Raw genomic sequence first — 21,117 nt, 5'->3', positions numbered from 1 at the left:
AAATAGAAAAATCAAGCTATACATGTCACTTCCATTTTATTATGGTTTTGGACTTCAAGCATTTCCCAAAGCTAAACCTATGAATGTATTCGCACCCCTCCACATACAAGCCATTCTTACCAGCCCCACTGAAAACAAGAGCTCATGTCTTTATGTCCTTAATTTATCTTAATATGCAGCCTATGTCCACCCACCCATCCATTCATCCACCCACCCATCCATTCATCCATCCATCTAGAAACCACTTTTCTGACTCAACAATCCCCTTTATATATAATCTTACATCCTCTCATTGACTCTACCATTAATACCTACATCCATATCTCCAACTCCAATCTCTTTTCCCATGGAGTCCCTCCTGCCATGTTTCTGCTGGACATCTGTATCTCCATTTCCACAAACTTGTGAGCAAAAGATGAACTCATCAGTTTAAGCCCAAATGTTATTTCTAAAACTGGTTACTCTAAGGTTCTTCAAACAAGCCTAAGTTCAGAGCGGTGGTTACCTCATTATAGTGAGAGGCATCACAATCCACATGGTCACTCTGGCCAGAATCTTAGGCACTGCCCATGATACCTCCACCCTCTCATCCATTCACTCTAAGTTTCCACCTATGGACTGAGAATTGTGCATCAATCAGGATAATGTTTTGAAAAATTGTCCTTTTTCTCTTTGCTCACTCCCACCTTTGTAACTGCTCTTTGCCCCAAGGAAGGGATACAGATAGCCAAAACCAGAGAGAGAAAAACAGGGCACTTCTTGCCTTGCCACATTAAAACCCTGACCTTGAAAGAAATGTAAAAAAAAAAAAAAAACATAGATCATGCAAAACATTTACAAGAAACCATTGTGACTGAAATATATCTTCTCCACAGACTTGGAGTAGAGAGGAGGAAGTGAGTTGGAGAACGTGAATGTTGGCAGACTGTTGAGAAAGAAAAATAATAGCAACATTTTTTATTAAGTACTTAGATGTCAGGCAACATCCCAAGCACTTTACAAGTATTAATTCACTTAGTTCTCACAAGAATTATCTGCGGCTGGGTACCATTTTCATCCACATTTTTTTTCCCAAGTGTGAAAACTGAAGCACAGAGAGAATAAGAAACTTAATCAAGACTCTATGAGTAGTACATGGTGGAGCTGGAGTTTGAACTCAGCCTGTCTGCACCCACAACCCACATGGTTAATTACTTTATTATACCTGTACTATACCCTGTTTCTCCCAAGCTGAACTATGAACAAGAACTGCCAATTAACAAAGATGCCACGTGGAAAGATATATTGGTCTAACGGAGGAAGGAAAGACTGGGAAATTGGTTATAACAAAGGCAAAGGACTCGCTCTGAAGCACAACACAGGTGGAAGATAAGAGGCTGTGACTAGGGAAGCCAGACACCAAAGGATTCCCAGAGGGGAGGCTCTGAAGCAGGGTTTCTCAATATTGATACCATTGACCTTTGAGGTTGGATCATCCCTTGCTGGAAGAGATTGTCCTGTGCACTACAGGATGTTGTGCAGCATCCTGAGCTTCTCCCCACGCAATGCTAGAAGCACCAACCATCTCCAAATCATGACGACTAAAAATGTCTGTACACATTGGCTAAGAATCACTGTTCTGAGCTTAGTTAGGCTGGTTTGAAGAACCAGTCATAGAAATAAGCCAATATACTAAAGGACAGCAAAGAACTATGAGTTCAAAGATTTTGAGGGGCTGGAGATGTGGCTCAAGTGGTAGCACGCTCGCCTGGCATGCGTGCGGCCCGGGTTCGATCCTCAGAACCACATACCAACAAAGATGTTGTGTCCTCCGAGAACTAAAAAAAAATAAATATTAAAAAATTCTCTCTCACTCTCTCTCTCTCACTCTCCTCTCTCACTCTCTCTTAAAAAAAAAAGATTTTGAAAGTTCCTATGAAATCAGAATTTCACAACTATGAAAGATAAATTATTATACTTCTGGGAAGGAGAAAAAATATCTTTCATACTAAATGGTGTTATGGTTTGGATGTGAGGTGTCCCCTAAGAGCTCCTGTGTTATTTCAGGGATATTCAAAGGTGAAATGATTAGATTGCAAGAGCTGTGACCTAATCAATGAGTGGTAACTATAGGAAGGTGAGACATGGATGGAAAAGGTGGGTCACTGGGAGCATGTCCTGCAAATGTTCATCTTCCCTGTAGTTCCTCACTCCTTCCCTCCTCCTCTCCCTCCTCCTCCTCCTCCTCCTCCTCCTCCTCCTCCTCTTCCTCCTCTTTCTCCTTCTCCTTCTCTTCCTCCTCCTCCTCCTCCTCTTCCTCCTCTTCCTCCTCCTCCTCCTCTTCCTCCTCCTCCTCTTTCTCTCTCTGCTTCTTGGCCACCATGACAGAGCAGCTTCCCCTCCACCACACTCTTCCACCATAATGTTCTGCTTCCCCTCCAGCCTTGGGCAATATAGACTTGGCCAACCGTGGACTGAATCTCTGGAACCATGAACCAAAATAAACTTTTTCTCCTCTATATTGTTCTTGTCAGAGAGTTTGGTCACAATGAAGAAAAGCTGACTAACAGAGAAAGCATCTTTTCTTTGACTTATTCATCTATATGTACATTAACGTGTAAATTAGGCTTTATACTCCTAAGGAACACATGCTGTGCTAGGGAAGTTTTCTTTTATTCCTTTCTTTCTACCTTAAAAGACTGCACAGAAAAAAAAAATCTAATTGCACATTAAAACTCTCAGAAGTCTGCAGGACTTGAACGTCTAGCTTCCCTGTCTAACTAGTCAGAGTTTGTATCTCTAAATTGTAAACATCTTCATTAGGGAAATAACCCTGGTGTTGATGTGAAAAATGTGGGATGCAACTGATCCCTTTTATTGACAGCTGCAAACATATCTATATAAAACAATGAGTGGGGTGATGTGATTTGGTCTTGTAGAGGTGTCAGAGCCACCAAGGAACAATTCAAAATAACTCTTTTGTTTCTGTAGTTTTAAGAACCATGAAAGGAGTCCACACAATCTTTTCAGATCTCCATTTTCCCACTTTTCCATACAATTCAGTCACATGCCGTGCATTTTCTCTTTTCACATTCCTCTGAAACCTCCTTCCATATGCCTCCCCAATACTTTTTTTCCCCAACGTTTTCCTCTCCTCCCCAAATTTTATTTCATAGAGTCCAAAGGCAGAGTCTGGATCTTCCAAACAGAGGTGGTCATCCAGAATTCTCCTAAGTGGTTGAGGAAAAGGCAGGAACTTCAACGTCCTTGTTGTATTATCCTACATTTACTACTTAAATCTTTGGATATTTTTGACAGTGATTACGATTCCAAACCATTTTTCTGTGAAACATTCAAAAGACACTTTGAAAAATCTTCTTTTCCCTTTTGAATTGGTGCCTTCAAAAATGCTCTCATTATGAGTGACTATTCTTGTGATTTTTGAAGTATTTTAGTACACTTTTTAGACAAAACAATGAAGACTCATATTCCCCAGTTGAGGGGAAATCTAGGCAAAAATAGGAAAAGTTAATCTTTGTTCCCTCCACATGGTCATGTCTTTGAACTTTCCAAACACCACACTGCTTACTGAGAATGTTTATTTTCTTCAGCAGACTTTGGCTTTCCTTCATGTGAGGCAAACTTTAGTAAAATGTGAGATTAGAAGATTTAGGAGCTGTGTTCCAGGAATCAATGAGAAAGTGAATCTTTTCCCTCTTTCTCACTTCCAGTTTTCTACTTGTTAAAGCTTCTTTTGAGAAATATTTTTTAAATTTTCAAAACTCATTAAAAATCCTGTGAAAAATAACATCAAATGTGATTTTAGGAAATTAATTTTTCCTTCATAAATTTTACATGCATATATTTGAACAGAAAAAATATATGTCCCAGACACTAACTAAAAAAAAAAAAATTGAATACATGAAGCTATGAAGGCAAAAAATTATAATAGAAATTGGATTTTTTGTTTCAGGTATACACTTATTTTAACAAACACTTTAAAAAAGTACATATTAAGAGGGTACCATGCAATGTTCTGTATATGTATACATTGTATATTTCTGAATCAGGTTAAAAATAGGTTTTCTCAAACATGTATAATTGTTTGTAGTGAAAAACTCTTAAAATTCTTTCTTCTGGCTTTTTATAATGTACAGTACATTATTGTTATCTATAGCCACCCTGCTGTGCAACAGCTCACCAGAACTTCCTCCTCTTTTCTAACTTACTAGGCACCCATTGATCAACCTCTTCCCATCCCTCTCATCCCTGGACTCCCTCCAGCCCTGGGAACCACCATCCTATTCTCAACTTCTGTGAGATCAACTCTTAATTTCCATCAGATTCTACATGTGAGTGATACACATGGTACTTGTCTTTCTATGCCTGGCTTATATCACCTTAACATAATGATCGATCCATGCTGTTGTCAATGACAGGATTTCATTTTTTTTATAGCTGAATGGAATTCCAAGATATATATGTGCCACATTTTCTTTACTTATTCATAGGTTGTTTCTATTTCTTGGCTGTTGTTAATAGTGCTGCAATTAATAGGAATGCAGATGTCTCTTTGACATAATGATTTCATTTCTTAGATATACAACCATTAGTGAGGAGAATTAGGTTTTTTTGTTGCTGTTGTTGCTGCTTGCTTGCTTGTTTGTTTTGCATTGCTGGGGATTGAACCCAAGACATCAAGCATGCTAGGCAACTGAGCTACAACCCCAGCCCCTAGGGGATTAGTGTAAATAAATCAATAAATGGGTAGTATTTCTTGGTATCTGAATATTTATTTCTGTGGTTTTTAAGCATCTTCTTCTGGTGACCTTGCTATCTCTAATCTACTTACTTTAAGGTTTGCTTGTAAAAATATGTAACATATAAGATCACTTATGTTGAACTTATTTAAACATGAAGTTGTGAACCTTAAAATTAAAAACATGCTTTATAAGATTTCTACTTTTTTATAGGCTTTCTGAGCCTTGAAGTTTACTTTTTAAAACTTGTATCTAAAAACTTATGAAAATAAAATATTGGATTGTATATAAATATGTCACCAACAGATGTTAGGAATAATCTGTTTGGAGATGCCTTCTTGAACCAATTTTTTTCTTTACTTTTCTAGAATAAATAAATATGAAAATAAACAACAACAACAAAAATCATGATGTGAGCTCAATGGTTGAGGTCAGTGATTGTTTTAAAGTTAGCTACAAAAACCTCTTTAATAGTAATGGATGTGTTCCAAAGTCACTGGCAGAAGTTCACAAACTAAAGTTAAAGATGATTATGTCCTTAACTGCTAACCACTCCAAGTCAAATAATTCCTGGTCAAATGAAACCCTTTGTGTCGTCCCCCCCCCCCCCCCCCGCCTTTAAGAATAAAAATTCTTACATTTTCTATTTTTCATCTAAGATAATCTGATTTAGCTAAGAATAAATACTTACTTTACACTACAATAACTTTTAAATTACTATACAAATATTGCTTAAGGCAACACTTTTAATTGAAAACATGATTGCGAAAAATTGAAGTGCTATAGAGGTCTTTTATTTTACAAGTACAGTACAGACAGCATCACCTATAAAGTCAAGTTATAAAACTAAGGACATAAATTATTTCATAAGTTTAAAAAAACAAAAGTTAACAGCCATATGGATTAGTACAATTCACATTAAATATACATTAGTACATTATTAATATACATTTATTATACTAATGAATATAAATAGTTGCACAGGGTTAGCAAAATAATATCACGCAGAATTTATTATGGCTAATTTGTATGGATAGAAAGTAATCCAATCAAGTAGGAATTAGAAATTAGATAATATACTCGTCTATCTCACAATCCATTCTAGATCTAGGGAATACAGAAGAAAGAAAAAGGGGAAAAGAGACAGAAACACAGACAGAATAACCTTCTAGTCTCTCAAAGGAAACATTCTGGCCCTTCCTCTTCATGAGTCATCCACATTCTATTTTCAGAGAAAGGGAATCCAAGCGAAAGTGCTAAGAGAAAGAAAAAAGGCTCTTGGCTTTATAACTAATGACTTGTGGTGATGTCCTGGTAAGTTAATGAAGACCTAAAGAATTTAAGGGTGATTTTTGACTATGAATAAAACTTCCCTTTAAGAACCTAACATCTAAGTAAGATATAACTCCACTGTGTTTATATCTTTGTTGACAGATGTGACAGTTGAAAGCAGTGAAATAAGCTCCTTAAACTTGCAACAATTTAGAAAGCAAGGAGGCTAAGATGTGCATTTAGTTAGTTGGCCTCTTTGGTCTTTTGAATCTCTCAAACCTCAAGGTGAGGTGAAGAAGTAGAAACAAATACAACAAATGCTGTGAATGGCTTCACGTCCATTTTCAAGCTTTAGGGTTGTAAAGATATTCAAGGAGTATATTAAAAATTATCATTTAACAAAGAGAGTATTCATGGATATTTATGGTGAACAAGCTAAATTGAACAAACCATGAATTTTGTCATCTACTTCATGAAGTTGTATGCATTCCCCTTTTCCTGGTCTTTAACAACTGAGTATAAATGGGACTACTGATGTTTCAGAGTAGAGTACACAGCTGTTTTTATGTAAGTTATATGCTTTGGTAAATTCAATAGGGCATTCCATTGCCTTGAGGAACTGTATGATTAAAATTTTAGGTGCTTGCTATTAGAAGAGATGCAATAAATAAGTTAATTTCTCAAAGTAAAATAAATTCTACAAATTTTCAAAGAAGTGTTTCTTGGCATCTCTTCAAATGTTTTAGTCATTGTGAATTTCTTACCAGGTGTTACCCGCCAGGACATGATGGAAATTATTTTATAATTCTGTGAATTTCCTCATGATATTTAACAAATGACAATCTCAGCCAACCACAATTTGTTCACCAGTGATGTCATCTATAGATATTTGTTGGATGGCAGCAGTGAAATCCAATAGACTCTCAAGACAAGATGAAGAAATGTCATCTTTCAAAAGTGATAGTGAAGCCAGGTGTGTTGGCACACACCTGTAACCCCTGTAACCCCAGAGGCTCGGGAGGCTGAGGCAGGAGGAACGACTGTTCAAAGCCAATCTCAGCAACGATGAGGTGCTAAGCAACTAGTAAGACACTGTCTCTAAATAAAATACAAAATAGGGCTGGGGATGTGGCTCAGTGGTTGAATGCCTCTGAGTTCAATCCCTGATACTAAAAAAAAAAAAAAAAAAAAAGAAAAAAGAAAAAGAAATTTATACTGATAGGAATCATATACTCAATAGAAGCTACAATTGTTGATCATTCCATGTCCTAACTGGTTCTCTGTTAAGATTAAGGTGCCAGGAAAGAATGGCCCTGTAATTTTATTAGTGTAAAATAGGGAATCACTAAAGAGGTCAGATATCAGAACAGACATAGGGTGTGATGGCAAAGAGGTAAGAATAACAAGCCCGAGTGTCTTTGCACCAATGGCATAGGTGGTCTGAAAAGTGTCACAGGTGCACTTCTGTAGGAGAGATGGTGCATGGAGCTTTAAGAGTTTTATTGATTAAAATTATTCATTGCCTTTTAATATGAAATTGTAATTGCCTGATACCTACTTTGGTTTTTAAAGATTAAAAGTCCAGAATGTCATCAGCATTTGGTAATTATATTTCTCAGTAGAAATGAATTCACTAATACAGTTGCAAATAAGTTGTTTTTGGAATTTGGTATCGCATATCACTTCTGTAGAGTTTGATCAGCTCTGAGAAAATTGCCTAAACCTGAGTTTCCAAACCAGACTTCAGAACCAGAATCTGCATCATCAATTCTGGTTTGAAATTCTGTATCTGGTAATCTCTGTACAAAATGTCCTAAAAGCAGACTCACATAGATTACTTAGGTGCTACTTGGGCCAGGGAATAGGGAAAGGGTTATCCCACAGTTATTTGACATTTTTAAAATCCCTTAAGTGCACATATGAGACAATAACTACCATCTCCTAAACTGTCTCTACCCTCCCACACAGTTACTTAGTATTGTTATAAAAAATCTCTTTATATCTTGGAGGTTTTGCTTCTGTTTTACTGAGTGAATTTCAGAAATCATTTGCAACCGTTTAATGTTTCAAATGTTTTCATTTTTTGGAAGCAGTTATGAATACAAATTATGTTTTGTGAGAATTAGCATTAAAGTGTCAAAAGGTTTCTCTGCTATCACCAATTTATTAACTTCATAACTTGCAAATGAGATTTATCTTTGCGTTTTTCAAAGACAGATAGCATTGCTAATGTTTTCAATCTTTTTCTGAAATAGAATATTTATAAAATGTAATGAACAGGCACATAAAAGGGACAAATGGACCGTGACGTTAATGAAGCTTAAGCTTTGGGGACCAAACTTGGGATTGCCCAAGGCCCTAGCAGTGGGATGGAAGGACCAGAAATGTGTGCCCATTTTGCAAAATGTTCAAAAATAAGATTTTTTTTGCTATTTTTTTCATACACAGAGTGCTACTGATCAAATAATCATGGTCTGCAAATAATCATGGACCTTTCCTTATTTTTTATTTTATTTATCTTTTGTAGTGTAGGGGATTTCCTTCTAGGCAAGTGTTCTTCCACTGATTTACACCCCCAACCCTAGCCTTCTCCTTATTAATGTGTGTATTCAGCTTCCCAGATTTGACCACACACCAGGCTTAGATAAAGAACATGGTCTCTGGGGACCATGGTCTCATAATTTAACCTCTAAAACACTTATGATTTCATAGGATCAATGACCTACTGTACACATGCTCTGTACCAAACTTCATTCCTCAAAACATAAGAGTTGTGTGGATTTTATTTTTCAAGTCTCCTGCTGGATGATGAGTCAGAAAATCTTACATTTTGTACATGTGTTATTAATTATACTCTATGACCACGAATGCTTATAAAAGAAATTTGAAAACCAAAGGAAACCTCCCAGCATATTGTTGCTTCATGTTTCCTTTGATTAGTCTTCAGGAAGCCAAAAGAATAAGAACCATTTATTTTGAAGTGCAGAACATGGAAACAATGGCTTGGCATTGCTTTACTGTCATATTTGCAATCGTCAGGCAAGATTGCTCAAATTAGCTACACTGATTTCTTGCATGCTCTAAATCCAGGGGCTATTATTGTCTTTTTCTTTTGGTAAAGGCAGTTCTCTGACTCTTTTATTTAAACTGGCCCAACACACCCAACTGCATGCTCACACAAACACGCACTTTCTAGGGTCAGTTAGAGTCTGATTAAAAAAAAATTGTTTAATGATATCTACATGTATTCAAACCCATGAGATCTTTGGAGCTGCCTCCTGGAATGTTCGGGAAATGAGTACAGTATATGCTATAAGAAAAAGGCCCAATTTTTAGAATACATTAAGTATTTAAAAGAGCAGGATTTTACTGAAAGCTTGGTCCTTGTCTCCAATGCCAATCCAGTGATGAGGACATGGTTTTGAGAAAAAGGAAAAAAGGTTTTTTTGCTTTGCTAGCAAAGGAGAAACACAGGGGACTACTATCCCAAAGGCTGTGATTCTGCCCATCAACAGGAACAGGGAGCTTTTAAAGAGGTGATTCAAAGGCTACATTCCACATGTTCTCTGTAGAAGTTGTCATTCACTTGTTAATTTGGGAGACAGTCATTTCTGAGTCTTCTGGTCTCATTTGGTATCAATAGTCTAGTTTACTTGTTCCAAAGGTGGGTAAGTACTCAAGGACAGATAAATCTTCCTAAAATGGGGAAGAAAGGTAATCCTATTCCCTAGAGATTAGGGAGGAGCAGGGAGAGAGGAAGAGAAAGAAACATGTTCATTTAAAAAAAATAAGTTGCAGTGGAAGAGCAGCAAGGGCTATATTCAAGCATAAAGAGGACCACTGGTATAAATAAATAAATAAATAAATAAGAGAAAAAATAAAACATCTTTGTTATTATAAAATTGAAAATAAGCTTAATAAAATATTCTCAATTTAATAACACAAGATGAATATGTTAAAAAATTAATCTGAATGTGGTAGAACACACCTGTAATCCCAGCAACTAAGGAGCCTAAGGCAGGAAGATGACAAGTACAAGGTCAGCCTGACCAATTTAGTGAGACCCAGTCTCAAAATAAAAATAAATTAAAATGGGTTCAGTGGTAGAGCATCCCACAGGGCCCCTGGATTCAATCTCCAGTAATGCAAAATAAAATAAATAAATAAATAAAAGAGAAAGGAAAAAAGAAAGAGAAAGAGAAAAGAAAAAATATATTATTTACTTGCTTAAAGCTTTGATAACCAAAATTACCAAAAAACAGTTTTGAAAATAGCATTGTGATAGTTTTTTACGTCAACTTGACACTGTGCCCAAATATATGGCAAACATTATTCTGTACATTCCTCTGTGAGGGTATTTTTGGATATGATTAACATTTAAATTAATACACTTAGAAAAGCCTTTGAGTCCCCCAATGTGAGTGGGTTTGATCCAATCAACAGAGTCTAAATTGACAAAAAGACTGACTTCCTTTCATGCAAGAGGGAATTCTGTCATCAGATGGCTTTTGGACTTGAACTGCAGCATTGTCAATTCTTGGGTCTCTCCAGCCTTCTGGCCCATTCTGCAGATTTTGGACTTGCCTGCCTCCACAATCACATAAACCAATTGCTTAAAATAAGTTCTTCTATATACACAAAAACACGCAGATCCTGTTGATTTCTGGAAAACTGACTAATTCAAGCATCATAATGGAATTACACAGATCAGTTAATTTAATAAACACACCAATACACACATCTGGTTGGTTTTATTTTTCTGGAGATCCCTGACTAATTCAAGTATCATAATGAATTACAGTAATAAATTAATAAAAACATTAATTAATTATTGATAAAATAAATACCATTTTATGATCTGTCACATTTGGTGATTTTTATGACATCATTCTCTTGATGCCTCTTTCCTGCATCTGTTCCCTCACACTGGGAACTGACTTTAGCATTTTATAGAAAGATGAGAGTACCCTTGTGATAAAGGTTTGAGAAACAGTGGGTTAACAAGTCAAACAAAGTTCTCTCTTATAGGAGAGAACTTATTAGCACCTTTAACATGCGAAAGAGCACTGCGACTCTCTAGGAAGAAGTACAATCTTAAGCATGAAACACTGGAGTAGAATAAGAAAGAAAAAGTCTAAAAGGAAATCATGAAGGGATGAGAAGAGACAATTGGAGAAAGTAGGGCAGCAGGATGTCATGGAAGTCAAGGATGGGCAGACTTCCAAGGAGGCAGTGTGGACAATAGTTCCCGTTCCAGAGAGCTTAAGTAAGGTTTTGGTGGAAAGCAAGGCATGGATTTAAGAACTAATAAATTTATTAGTGACACACTGACAGCAATTTCAATGGCATGGGAAAGAGGCAGTTTGCAGTGGGCTGAATGATCAGTAGGAAAATGGATACAATAAAAATAGGTCATGGTTTCAAGAAATGTGACTAGAGAAAAATGGTGGTTTTTTTCCTTTCCCCTCCAGGTAAAATTGTAGACTTGAGTGTGTTTTAGCCTGTAACTAGACAAGTAGTAATGAAGATAAGTTGAAAAGGGATAACTGCGGAAGCAAAGGACCCCAGGAGTCTGGAAGAACAGGAGCATGAGCACAGGTTAAGAGGCTGGCATTAGGTAGGAGAGATTCCCCTTCCTTTGATTCAGGAGGGAAACTGCTAAAGATGAATGTAGACATAGAAAAGTCTGCAATTCCCCCTCTTCACTCTTGCCTGAATTAGCCTCTTAAAAAACAATCTGATCATATCTAGCTTCCTTTAGAGCTTCCTCTAGCCTTCAGGATACATTTCCAATTCCTTCAAACGGCCTTTCAGAGATGGCTCTTGTCCTTCCAGCCTCACTCTCACCACTGCCTCCTATAAACCTTGTGTTCATGTCACATACTGTAGGGCTCTCAGTCATGTAGTTAACATAGCATTCTCCATTTTGCTTCCTGTAATCACCTCCCTTCCACACTCCCCTGCCACAAGGTGAACTCCTATGTATTCACAGGGTAACTCCTATCGACTTCAACACCCCACTCTGGTGTCAGGAAAGGTAACACCTTCCTCTATCTGACATAGTATGTTTGTTTGTTTTTGTTTTCGTTTTTTTGTCTAGTGCTGGGAATTGAACCCAGGGCCTCATACATGCTAGGCAAGTGTCCTACCACTGAGCTACATCCTAAGCCCCTGACATGGTACTTTTTATAAGCCTTGTTTTTATTTTCATTTATTTATTTTTTGAGGGTACTGGGGATTGAACTCAGGGGCACTTGACCACTGAGCCACATCCCCAGCCCTATTTTGTACTTTATTTAGAGACAGGGTCTCAATGAGTTGCTTAGCACCTCCTCATTGCTGAGGCTGGCTTTGAACTTGCAATTCTCCTGTCTCAGCTTCCCAAGCCACTGGGATTGTGGGTATGCACCAGGGCATGCACCACCACACCCGGCAATAAGCCTTTATTTTTAATACAAGCAATCTTTTACATATCCAGTCTTTCCATTGGATAGCGTTAGGAACATGGTGATGTTAGGAATCGTTTGATGCAAGTTTGTACCTATATCACACTTAACCCAGAATATAAGATGATTAAATGTCTATTGTAAACAAAAGTGAACATGTTTTATCTTCAAATTTATAAACTTTTACTATATATAATTTTGTATAGTATAAATTATATTTGTATATAAAATGCATTTAAAATATAGTATAATTATATTTTTCTAATCTACAACACCTGGCATACTAAACCCACATATTAAGTGAATTAAAAATAAAGTATCATTTTGCATATATTTTGAGTCTTGACTTAATCCCCCATACCCTGAGTGAACAGAGTTTTGTTTTATAAACTACTATATTCATGTTCATTATATAAGCTAATGTAACATGTCCATAAAGTTGTTTTTATAAAGTAAAACCTATGATCTACACTATGTCATATGTGTTCTCACAACTATAAAAGAGGTATTGGAAAAGCACAGGATTTATTCAAGACCTTCGTTGTCTACTATGAGGCTTTTCAGCTCTGCTGTGTTCTATCTGACCTCTCTAGACTTTTAATTCCTCACCGCTCTAAATCTAAGTTCAATGTAATTCTTCATACTTATAAGCTACTATATTTCAAAGGATCACATTTTCAACTCAGAATAATTTAACTAATTTTGATGCATCTAACTGGGAAAAAATTATTTAATGATATCTGCATGTATATATCTGTATGCCTATAATCCCAGCAACTTGGGAGGCTGAGGCTGGGTGGCCATGTCAGACACAATGTGACTAATGTTGTTTTAGGTAGAAGATGGGAGCCCACCGTCCTCTAAAAAGAACGGTGAGTTTTCAAAATGACTGGAATGATGTGTGCACCTGCTGCTGACACAGGCTTCAGGCTGCTTCTAATTTAGCAGCTAAAGGCCTCCACTTCCATTCCTTTCCTATGACCAGCGTCTCCTCTAGAGCATTCTTAGAGCTTGAGGGTCTTTAGTGATACAACTTTGCTCTGTAAAAAAAGTATTCCTCTAGCCCACTTCCAAAACTGCACTTTTTAAATTGTTTTTGGTACTGGGAATTGAACCCAGGGGTGCTTGACCACTGAGCCACATTCTCAACCTTTTTTTATTTAGCAAGATAGGGTCTCGCTAAGTTGCTTAGAGCCTTGCTAAGTTGTTGAGGCCAGCTTTAAACTAATCCTCCTGCCTCAGCTTCCCAAGTTGCTGGGATTATAGGCATGAGCCATGGCACCCAGCTGTACTTTTGTTTTCTAAAAATTAGGAATAAGTTTCCTCAAATACTCTAGAACACATAATCAAAAAGACTGGTCTTGATTGTTCTCATCATTACTTAGCAGATTTTGATATCTCACCACTAAAATAAATGGCTGAACATAGAAATGGTAGTAGCAAGAAAGATACAAAATTAGGCCTCTGAATATAGCTTCTGTTAAAGGGCTGTGTGGCAGTCTTGTTTCCACCCTAAAGCTGGAGGTCATGGAATAGAGGGCCAAGTGAAATCTCCTGCTCTATTAACATCCACATTCCCTTGCTGATGAATTCATAGTGTATTTGGGGAAAGTGTTCTCCAGTATGGAAGCAGCTTCTGACATAAATGGCTAGAATGACAATGTGCATCTGCCACTGACACGGTCTATAGGCTGCTTCTAATTCAGCAGCTAAATGCCTCTATTTCTTCCATTCCTTCCCCATGACCAGTGTCTTCTCGAGAGTTTTCTTAGCGTTGGGAGTCTTCAAAGCTAAAGGAACTATGGTAAATTAAATCACCTACTATGCCTACATGGAACTTAATATTGTTATCAATGACAAGGATTTGAATGTTAAGTGAATATTTTAGCAAGTATGAGTAATTTGGAAATATGCTTGGGTTGATATGTTAAATGCTGGTTATGCCTTGACCCTTTAAGAAGGATGCAATATTCTCTTTCTGTTGTTTCAAAGAGTCAGAGGGTTGACAAGAAAGGCTTGATCAAACCTGAATCCATTAAACCCATGTAAGATGAAGGGTTTTTTTTTTAAATTTTTTAGGAATATAATCAACTCTCTTTGATGTTCAACTCTTTTTTTTATATTTACCTTTCCTTGCTATCAGTATCTGAAGGGGACATGCATTATCCCATGGGATTTTTACATTTGGGGGATAAAATATTAAAGTTACTTTAAAAAAGAAATGCATTGAAAGGTCTATACTATGGGTTGAGATTGTAGCTCAGCGGTAGAGCATTCACCTATACATGTGAGGCTCTGGGTTCGATCCTTAGCACCACATAAAAAAAAATAAATAAATAAACAAAACAAAACCCTGTTATCATATAGAACTCCAAGACCCCAGGTTACATACATAGGATTGCCATTACTAAATTTACTGGATATCAGCTACATTTTTTTCCCCTGATGTAGAGCGGACCTTTCCCTCAAATACTGTAGACCTTGATACTATTGTAAAAAACTTAGTCTGGATAATGAACTACAGATATTTATTGCTCACAAAACCAAGGGGCTAGTAGAAGTGATGTCTGGTGAGGGCCCCACCCTCATAGATGAGGATAGTTGGTACCTTCTCTGTGTCCTCTGTGGCAGAGGAGTGAACAAGTTCCCTCAGGCCTCTTTTATAAGAGTACTAATCATCTCCCAAGGACTCATCTCTTCATACTACTGCTCTGGGATTAGGTATCAACATATGAATTTGAAGGATAGAAACATTCAGGCCATAATTCTCACTTTGGTCTATTTATTTTCTCTTTAAACCAATAGACCCTAAGGTAAAATGTACAAGAAAAATAGTTACATTATGAGAGCTGTAACCTCATCAGTGGGTTAATCCAGATGGTGGATTAATAACTTGAAGGATTACTGCCATGGCTGGTAACTGCAGGCAGGTGGGGCGTGGCTAGAAGTAGGTCACTGTGGGTGTGCTCTTAGGGATTATATTTTGTCCCTGGCTCCTCAGCCTCTCTCTCTTTTTCTTGGCTTCCAAAAGCTGAGCAGCTTTCCTTAGCTCATCTCAGACCTAGAGCAATGGACTTGGCCAACCATTAACTGAAACCAGAATCCCCAAATAAACTTTTCTTCTTATTTATTATTATTCTCTGCTATGTTGGTCACAGCAACAAAAAGCTGACTAACATAGATAGGTACTTATATCACACATATAGACATATCATATATGTATGTGTGTGTGTGTGTATATATATATATATATATAGATATAGATATATAGATATATAGATATATAGATATATAGATATATATCTTTAAAAAGGAAAACAATAACATGAGTTCATATTGCTATTTCCAATTCAATTATAATGTTCCAGGATTTTTACTTAAATTTTTAAAATTTTATACATATATCTATTTTTCTACACTAAAAAACTTGAGTTCTAAGTACATTAAAATACAATTACTGATTTGTAGTATTATACTGTAATACAACGATTAGAGAAAAATGTTTTAGTGAATTTTATCTTCTGAGGTAAAACATTTAAGTTTTCAACATCAATCTGTGTAATAAGCTATGGTAAGATAAGTCTGTCCCAACACTGCCCTTTCCACCCACTGTTGATAGTTTTCACTTAAACTTCCAGTGTTTCTTTCCTACACAAAATGTCATGTGCCTCATCATACTGCCTTGCACCTTGACCTCAATATCCTGGGATACAAGTGCATGGAGATCACCCTTATTCCTTTACATAGTTACACTGCAAACTATCATGTTAATCACTCAGTCAATCCCCTCCTGAGGGTATTTGATTGTTTTCAATATTTCTTATAATAATTAATTTGAAATAAATAACATGCATAAGACATACCCTATTTTTGCAACTACAGATTTAGACTAGGCTCCCCATAGTGAGGTTGATGGGTCAAACAGGAGATAAATAATTTCTTTATCTATTACTGAATTCCCCTGCCTAGCAGTTATACACTGCACAGCCCCATAAGCAGGATGTAAGAGCATCTGTATCCATACAGCTTCAAAAACAGAGAATGCAAATGAGTTATGTGCTTTTGTTAATCCAGTAAGGAAGTGATGCTTTCTTGGTGATGGTTTAATTTGCATTTTAAATCATATTCAACAGAGCTTCATCTTTGAAAAACCATTTAAATTTTTCTTCTGAGAACTGAGGTTTATTTTAATGCCATTTAAAATTTTTTTTGATGTTTGTCTTTTAACTTTTAGGGACTCCTTTTATATCAGTGTCAATAATTTTTCGAGGCTTAAATTGCAAATATCTTTTCCCAATTAATCATTTATCTTTTGATTTGTTTTGGGTGCTTTATTTATTTATTTGTGGTACTGGGGATTGAACTCTACCACTGAGCTGCATCCCCAGCCCCTTTTATTTTTGTTTTGTGATATTACCAACTAAGTTACTGAGACTGCTCTAGAACTTGCAATCCTCCTTCTGAAGCTTCCAAGTAGCTGGTGTTTTATTTCTCCCATGTGTATGCTCTTCTGGTATATATAGTCCAGAGGAACACATCCCTGCCTTATTTTGTCTTGATTTTCTTTGGCAGGGGAGGTGAAGGAATGTGGTTTTATTTATGTATTTGCTTACAAACATGTAGATCTCTGATCCACGTGGAATTTGTTCTCATGTACACTGACAGGTTCAAGTCTATTTTCTCCTCAAGTGGCTACCCCATTATTTTAAGAATATTTATTAAGCATTTTCCCTAATTTCAGATGCTACCATATATGTACACACACACACACACACACACACACACACACACACACACACTGAATTTCCAAGAAGATGGGCTAATTTTTGAATATTACATATTGTTGTTCCATTGGTATGTCTGTTTTGTCTATTCTTGTAACAATCCCAAAGGATTTTAATTCTAGAAGCTTTATAAAGTACTGTAATATAGAGCTATCATCACCTTCTTTCTCTTCTTTCTGTCTTTTATTTTTTATTTTTTTGTACCAGGAATTGAACCCAGGAGCGCTTAACCACTGAACAACATCCCCAGCCCTTTTTATATTTTTTATTTTGAAACAGGGTCTTGCTAAATTGCTGGCCTCGATAAGTTGTTGAGGCTGGCTTTGAACTAACAATCCTCCTGCCTCAGCCTCCCAAACAGCTGGGATTACAGAGGTATGCCACCACAACTGGCTCATCACCTCATTTCTGCCCCCACAGGGGTATTATTGTTTATTGATTTTTCCACTTCTCCATGTATGTTTTCATAATTAATGTCATATGTTGATACAGAAATGCATGTATAAAACTTATAACCAAAAGCCTATATTGAGGCATATGCTCTTTTTTAAATAAGTAGAATATGTAATCACAAGTTTGAATATCATTTTCCCAGGCAGTGTTTTTGAACATTCCACCACCTCAGACAGCTTTTCTAGGGGACAGTACAGGAACTGACATTCTCAGGATGCATCTGATCTTGGAATTTGCCTATACCCAACTGGGAGATCATACCCTTGGATGGAGGTGATGAATCACCTGGATCCAGAGGATGTTTTTTTCTGTGATAATGAGCAGGTGTCAAGATCCCACAAGATGGACAAGAGTACCTAAGAAAATTACCTTTGGTTTGGAATTAATCATCACTTTATCAAGCTCTATTTTCTCATTTCTCTTAATAAATTTTTGTCCATTATGGACCTAGATTGCTATGATCTCACCTAAGTGGCAAAGAGATTCAACCATGAGAGGCAAATCTGGAGTCCCCTGCCCCAAAGAGTACTTTTGTAACTCTTTAAAATCCTTTGTTTTGTTTTACCTCAGGCAAAGTGCAAGGGTTGTATTGCAATTGTTGTATTGATTTTTTTTTAATCAAGGAAACATCAGACAATCAGCAAAATTTTGTAAAACTCTATAAGACAGACCAGTCAATATATTCCCTTGTAACTCTAGGAAGGCACAGTTAATAAAAGGAGGTGAGAGTTCTAGAAACAGTAAAATTATGAAAAAAATTAATTATGCAAAAATCCCTAAAATAATGAGGTATTTTTACTTTTACATGTGTCCTGGTGTTTTTATTATTAAAAGGTAATAAAATTTTATGAAGTTAAGAAACAAGTAAACTTTAGGTTATCATCTTCTATTAACTAATTATTAAAGGACCACCTCAGGCCAGGTAAATTTTAGGTGCCAGAACACAAAAATATGTTGTCTTTTGGCCTCAACAAACTCAAAATCCAGAGAGGTGCCCATGTATACTTTATAACAGTACAGAAAAGTGCCATATGAGAACCAGGAATATGCCAAGAGCACCAGATTATAATATGTAACAGACTTCAGCTTTGATGGATGGACGAGTTGGAAAGTCTTAAGAGAAAAGGTAAAGAATTTTGGAGTTAGACCTTCCAGGAAGCATCAGACAATCAGCAAAATTTTGTAAAACTCTATAAGACAGAGCAGTCAATATATTCCCTTGTAACTCTAGGAAGGCACAATTAATAAAAGAAGGTCTAACTGCATTTGGCAAGGGGGAGAATATTATACAATGATCACAAAAACAGAAAATAATAGAGGTTTAAAGGAGATGTATTGTATCTAGGCTAAATCACATATATGTTCTCTCTCTCTCTCTCTCTCACATACACACACACACACACACACACACACACACGGCACAAAATAATCTGATTTGTTCTAAGACCAAAAGCATTATTATAAGGGCCAAAGCACAACCATGGATCCAATATAAATACATGTAAAATTTTAATATTTGTATGACATAGTGGCTATGTGTTCAGATTGTTGCATAAATAAAACACTTGAGTCCATAGCTTATTTTATTGTGTCAGTTCTGCAGCTGATCAGAATTCATTCCTATTTTAAAGTGCCCCTAAAAGCATCTTTTAAAACATAAACACTCAACTCCCTTTTCAAAATTAGCACTTTCCCAGTAGTTCAACATGTTCCCTTTTTATTTGTGGTCATTACTTCTTCTTTGGTCTCTTTTAAAAATAGCACCCATTTGCACTTGTCTGTGAATCTTAGCTGGTGCTAATGCCTGCCCTGTCTTGCTTTGGCCCACTTGCTCATCTCCTCTGGACTTTCTGATTTTTACTCTAAAGAAACTATATAGGAATGCTCATATACACCAGAACTGCTTTTTCCCCAATTTCCTGAAACTCTAGAAAAGCACCTAAGAGTGGGTTCTCTGTGGGTCATACAATAGGGGTCAGGAGGGCTGCAAAGGAAACCTATTTGTCTTCCATTTTATAACCTTTCTGCACAATTTAAATTTACCATAAGTATATTTTTTTAAAAAATATATAAGTGAATGCCTTTAATGATTCTTTATTTTTTTATTTTGTCCATATTAAAGTATTAAGCAGGCATTCGCAGAGTGAAGAAAGCTAAGACTAAAACAGCAGGTTCTGCTTGATAAAATGAGAGCAGGCAAACTGGACAAGCCTCACAAAAAGGATGCGGGGCAGGTTATGTGTTTTTACTCTTTACAGGTCGAGCATCCCTTATCTGAAATGGTTGGGACCACAAATGTTTTGCATTTCACATTTGGAGTGAGCATAGACAGAGATTTCTGGATGATAGAATCCAGACTAAAAACAAAATTCATTTTATGTTGCATACATACCTTATAACACAGCCTTACATTTGCTGCTAAAAGGATGGAACTGGAGACTATCATGCTAAGTGAAATAAGCCAATCCCCCAAAACCAAAGGCCGAATGTTCTCTCTAACATGAGGATGCTGACTCACAATAAGCAGGGAGTGGGGTAGAAGTTCTTTGGATTAGGATTAGATAAAGGGTACTGAAGGGAAGGGAGAGGGAATGGGGAATAGGAAAGATAGTAGAATAAATGGGACATTACTTTCCTACGTTCATATATGAATATACAACCAATGTAACTCCACATCATGTACAACCAGAAGAAGGAGAAGTTGTACTCCATGTATGTATTGTATGTCAAAATACACTCTACTCTGGGCTGGGGATATAGCTCAGTTGGTAGAGTGCTTGCTTCTCATGCTCAAGGTCCTGGGCTCAATCCCCAGTACCACACACACACAAAATCCTACTGTCATTTATAACTAAAAAGAACAAATAAAAACTACAACATAGCCTTAGCTAGGCCGTAAGCAACTTAGCAAGACCCTGTCTCAAAATAAAAAATAAAAGGGGTTGGGGATATGGCTCAGCGGTAGACAGTCCCTGGGTTCCATCTGTGGTACCAAAAAGAAAAGAAATCTAACAACAACAACAACAACAAACAAAAACAAAATACTAATAATGGTGGAGTGGAACAGAGAAAGAAAGACAAAACGCAAGACAGGAAGGTGGGACTCTTCAGTTAAGAACCAAAATTCCTGTCAAGCTCACAAGGATTCTTGCTCAGGCCTTTATGACTCAAACAAGTAACCAGCTGAAAGTGTAGCTCTTGAAACATTTTCACAGAACTAGGTCCAGTACAGTTCTTTGCATTTCTGCTCATAAACTGTGGGAAGAATTCAAACTGAACAACATTTCCTACCCACTCACTGACTTGAGGATATAAAGAGGAGGGTTTATGGTCCCAGTGAACTCCTAGGTATTCACTGGAGCATTCACATTCTCTTCTCACTCTTTCTCTCTCCTGCATTTATACACTTACATGCCTAGGAAA

At 36.7% G+C, this 21,117-nt stretch overlaps 1 protein-coding gene across 2 annotated transcripts in view; it reads right to left on the bottom strand.

Moving 5' to 3' along the window:
- Positions 1 to 21,117, bottom strand: part of JAM2 (junctional adhesion molecule 2) — a 52,553-nt gene that overhangs the window by 24,275 nt on the left and 7,161 nt on the right. The gene's annotated exons all lie outside the window — the stretch shown is intronic.

The sequence above is a fragment of the Spermophilus citellus genome (genome assembly GCF_964194105.1).
Source record: "Spermophilus citellus genome assembly, chromosome: 7".
NCBI classification, from domain to species: Eukaryota; Metazoa; Chordata; class Mammalia; order Rodentia; family Sciuridae; genus Spermophilus; species Spermophilus citellus.
This window is presented reverse-complemented; position numbering and strand designations above follow the sequence as displayed.